The 5,551-nt window shown below is 32.3% G+C and overlaps 1 long non-coding RNA gene across 2 annotated transcripts; it reads right to left on the reverse strand.

Moving 5' to 3' along the window:
- Positions 208-4,664, reverse strand: LOC110267606. 2 transcript variants are annotated; one of them, XR_002355417.1, is made up of 4 exons: positions 4,514-4,664; positions 4,369-4,423; positions 4,144-4,280; positions 208-470 (listed from the first exon to the last, which is right to left on the reverse strand). It is a non-coding gene; the product is annotated as an uncharacterized LOC110267606 (long non-coding RNA). The 2 variants fall into 2 exon arrangements; XR_002355416.1 differs by lacking the exon at positions 208-470 and adding an exon at positions 2,876-2,930 and having other exon boundaries at positions 3,769-4,280.

Genomic DNA, 5,551 nt, shown 5'->3' on the forward strand with positions numbered 1-5,551 from the left:
AGGTGGTGTGGTATTACGACCTCTAAAATAAAATGAGTATATATATAATAGCAGAAGAATTATAATATGTTAGGAGCCTTGAAGAATAGAGGAAATAAAAATCGCGAAATAAAAGCGCAACGCTCAAGGTACGAGTTAACTTACGTGCTAAGAAAACCATAATTATTAAACATAAGATAACAGAAGTAGGAATAGAGTGCCAAAGATACAAAATAACAAGCTTCTAACTCAGCCCGCGAAGTCAAGATTTGCCAGAGAATATTTACACATATATACATACATGCCCAAAACCCAAAGGTTCATATACACAGTCCTGCCTATCCATAAACCTCTAAGAGGATCTAAAAAGAACAAGTTATGCGGAGAGAAAACTAAGTACATATATATACATCACTGTACAGCAAAAACTACCCAGTAACCACTCTGCTTCAAGAGTCCAGACACCTAACGAGATGCCTCTCGACCTGCATCTGAAAACAACATAGTATGGAATGAGAACCAGAGGTTCTCAGTATGGTAAAGGTGCCACACACATAATATATAAGGTTCTGGAATGCCAAAGGCAATCCTAGAACGCCGACACTCAAATTATAGAGCTTAAAGTATTAAACCGGAGCCACAAAAGGTGGTTTTCTAAGAATATTTAAACCTAACTTAACTTAACCTTAAATCTAAGTCTCATACTACCATTCCTCCATACCTCCAAATCCATCATGCATTCTCACAGACAAATAGACAGATAAAGACAAGCACAAGAAGGTTAAAAATACTGCAAGTAACAAATACTCATTTAACATGGCAAATACATATAGGCACACCCAATTAAAACACAAGCAAGTAATTCAAGTAATATGCATATGATGCATGCCTGTCCTATAGCTGATGAGGCTCATCTGTCGATTATCCAGCCAACCCGACAAGTCTGAATTGAACTTAGACTGTTCCTCGACGTGCATCCCCAAGAGTCTATGCATAGCTTTTTCTCAAATAATCGATATTGCTCAATGGGGGTAACATTCCCGGGAATTTATATAGTGCTCGGTCACACTTACGTCGTAGGGTCAATAGAGTATCGAGTTTTCAACCTGGTACACGTGGTGGCAAGCCACAATACTTTATCCAGAGAATCTCGTATCTCAGATCATTCAAATTCATAAGCCATATAAATAATTCAATTATAATTCATCAACATTGAAAAGAGAACTTTTGCGTGGTCTAGAAATTCGCAGATAAATCCTCGTTGCAGGTATAGCTTCTAAACCAACAAAAGTCCTTTCTTACAAATGTTTTGGTTGTTACAAGTAACAAACCCCTTAAAAATTGATAACCGAAGTATTTAAACCTCGGGTCGTCTTCTCAAGGAACTGCAGGGAAGTATGTTCTTATTATTGGTTATGGAGATTGTAAATCGGGGTTTTGAAGATGAGGAACAAGTAATTTAAATTGCAATTAAAATAGGTAAATGACTGTAAAATAAATAAATAACTGTAAAATAAACTTTTGGTAAGGTATGAGAAATTAGAAGTCCTATCCTAGTTATCCTTATCAATGACGATGAAGATTGAATCTTAATTCCACTTAGTTAGCCTCTACTTAAAGTAAAGAAAGGTCAAGTGACTAATTATGTTGATCTTCAAATCATAGTTAATCCCTAAGGAAAGATTGAGATTATTGAAGTTCAATTCAATTAGCAAAGATAACAATTATCAATCATGTTGAGTTTGATAACTCCTGAGTTACTGATTTCTTAATCAAGACAAAAGGGGAAAAGTAAATCTACTGGAATAAAAATGTCTTCAAATTGGAAGCAACAGTAACATAAATAAAAGAGAGTAATAATGAACTGAAATACCTCAAATAACATTAATTCAAAGAATAATTCGTAACATAGAAGAATTCGTAAATTAAATTGAGAAGCTAAATAAAAAAGAATGTTGAACCTGATAAAAATAGATAATCCTCAAAGCAAAAGAAATCCTAATTCTAAATCCTAAAAGAGAGAGGAGAGAACCTCTCCCTCAAAACTACATCTAATTCATGAAAAGTAACTAATTGGAGACTCTCCTTGGAATGGATGCATTTCCTCACTTCATAACCTCTGATCTGTACCTTCTGGACTTGGATTTGGGCCAAAAAGGGTTTCAGAAATCGCTGGGAGCGTTTTCTGTACTTTCTAGTGCGTGGCCTCTGTCACGCGTCCGCGTGGGTCACGTGGTCGCGTCATTTGAGTTTTCCTTGCCACGTGGTCACTTCAATCATGCGTCCGCGTCATATGTGTTTCGCTCAAGGTGCGCGATCGCGTCATTCACGCGGTCGCGTCACTGTCAGTTTCTTCAAAAACTCCGTTTTGTGCTTTCCTTCCATTTTTGTATGTTCTCTTTTCATCCTTTAAGTCATTCCTGCCTTAGAAGATCTGAAACTACTCAACACATGAATCACGGCATCGAATGGAAGTAAAGTGTAATTAAAATAATTACTTTTAAAGCATAGGAAATATGTTTTTCACATACATCACAAAATAAGGAAGGGAAAGTAAAACCATGCAATTAACATGAATAAGTGAGTGAAGGATTTAATAAATCACTTAAATTAGGCACAAAATATATCATAATATATGGGTTCATCAAACATCCACATCATTTTCAATTGCATCTCATTCTTCATCATACATCAATCATATTCAATCCTTATCCTTCATTATCACACCTCCATTCCGTCCATCAATAGTTCCAATTCAAAACATAATTCATTCTTTTCTAAATGAATCAAACTTAAAACATACTCATTTTCTTAATAACTCAAATCAAACCATATAATCTTTGAATCTAAATCTTTTTAAACAATCATCTAAACAAAATCTCTAATTTTTATAAAATTTCGGCAGCATCTCCTCTAAAACTCGGACTTTGCCACCCTTTTCGGGCCCAAACCTGAATTCTTTTCATTTCAACATACCCTTCCTTATCATCATAACAACACCACAATAAATCTACCTCAGATCAACAATTATACCCATACAATATTCAAATCCATCATCCAAAATTCAACCAAGAAAAAAATATCTATCCGTATAAATTTTAATTTAACTTAAATTAATTGACACCAAATATTTGTCAATTTGCTATGTTTGAATATTTGAAGTGAAGTTATGTCAATGATGATACTAGCAAAAAATGACATAATTTTATTTATCCTATTTTAATGATATTAATTAGTTGCTATAATTTACTAAACAAGTTGGTTCTTAAGGTAGCGTTTGGTGGAGAGACAGAGATGGAAAGACTAAGACCGAGATTGAGAGACAGAGACTAAGAGATAGAGATTGAAATAAATCTCAATATTCTGTTTGGTGCAAAGTGGGAAACATAAATTGAAACAAGAATGAAATTCTAATTTAATTTGTATAAAAGGTAAAATTGGAATTAATTAATTAAAATGAAGGTATTTTAGGTATAAAATATTATTAAAGTTTCAGTTTCCATCTCTGAAAATTTTAGTCCCATGTGTCCTTATTTTTTGGAGGTACTAAACTACTGAAATTTTGATAACAGAGACAGAAATTTTAGTACCAGTCTCTAAACCAACAAACATAATACTGAGTCTCAACCTCTCAGTCTCTGTCTCAGTACCTCAAAACAAACGCTACCTAATAGTTCATATTTACTTTTTTACTTTTGTTTGTCGTTAAAATCAATCATGAAGAACTATTTAATTTTTTAATTAATAATAATATTTCTAAATTTAATATTTTTAGATGTATTTTCAAACCTGAATTCTTTTCATTTCAACATACCCTTCCTTATCATCATAACAACACCACAATAAATCTACCTCAGATCAACAATTATACCCATACAATATTCAAATCCATCATCCAAAATTCAACCAAGAATCATAGTTCACAAATCCTAGGCTTTTAACACCAAATAACATTTCTCATTATCATAACAACCTCCATAATAGTTATACCTCAAATCAATAATTCACCAAATCACCAATTAATCAACAAGCACCAAACCAACCATGTTCATCAACAAGATACTAAGTATCAAATATACACATGCAATCCAACTTATCCGATAGTCATCTAGCCTAAGTTTTCACATAACATTATATATTAAATGCAAGAAACCTAAACCATACCTTGGCCGATTTCCACGTAACGACCCAAGCAATTTATTCAAAATCAAGACAGCCCCTCAAAATTCAACAAACTCTAAGCTCAGCTTCCTCCAAGTTTCAATATTCACAATTTCAAGCTCCAACTATTTATTCACAACCTAATACACATTTATAACACACATATATCCAATTTAATACTTAAAGCTCAAATTCAATGAAATTAAAATAGAATTATCGTATCCTCACCTTATCCAAGCTTCACATAAGTAAGAGTGAACATTTTCTTCAAGCTAATTAGATTCTAAAACATCAGAAATAAAAAAATTCAACATTCCCACTCAAAATTTGAAAATTAGGGGAAAGAAGAGACTGAAGTGAAATAGCAAGTTACCTATAAAATTATTCCGGTAAAAACGTAGAGCTCGACGCGGTAAACACGTGGCCGCAAACGGTGTGGCGATTGGAGACTGAACGGAGAAGTTACGGGATTTTGAAATCACCGTAAAGGTTGGAAGTGGCTTTCGTTCTTCCCCTCCCTTTGCTTGCTGCAACGTAACTAATGGAGGAAGGGGGAAAAGTGGGTTCACTTAATGTCCTATTGGGCTGGTTTGGGCCCATGGGTTCGGTTCGGGTTTGGTTCGGTCTATTCGGTCTAATCTTGGATTAATTTTTTAAAAATTAGTGTCAAAATTCTCGTTTTGACGAGCTCTATCCTATTTTAATATAATATTCGCATTTCTGATCTTCTTTATTAAAAAATTAATTTATTAACTAATTATTTACTAATTTATCGGAGTTTACGTGACGTCTCCGTTAAAATGACGCGTCTAAGATTTTATTATAATTAAATAGGTATTTCAAAATAATTAAGGGTAATATTAGAGAAACAAAAAAAAGTAAAAATTTTTTATTATTTTAGTCTCTAATTAATAAAAAACTAATTAAGCAAAATAAATATAATTAACTAATTTAAGACACTAATTTGATCATGTTAAAATATTGATTATATCATCTTTTTGTTTGTAAATGTCATGTTGATATTTTAACATTTTATATTAGCATTAGAGATGAGTTGAGATTCACAATTTATGAATTTAAGAATCAATTTAATCATTTTTAAAAGTCAACAAATTTTTATGAACGTTCACAATTTTAGAAACTAAACTTTCCATTATTTCTTTAATTATATATATCACATAACTTTTTTTATGTTATAATCTCACTATCTTTCTTACAGAAAAAAAGGGGATAAAAGCGGTTAAACTTGTTTAAATAATGGTTGTTAAGAAGACTCTAGTTGTTGTTATTGTTATAAGATACTTCAACTAAAAATAAACAAAAAGAAAAATCTTGTGAATTTGGGATATGAAGATCTATGCTTGTGGAGAAAATAGGGATTACTGTAGAGAAGAGAATGATGATTAAATTT

This window comes from Arachis ipaensis, chromosome B10 (assembly GCF_000816755.2).
Source record: "Arachis ipaensis cultivar K30076 chromosome B10, Araip1.1, whole genome shotgun sequence".
NCBI lineage: Eukaryota > Viridiplantae > Streptophyta > Magnoliopsida > Fabales > Fabaceae > Arachis > Arachis ipaensis.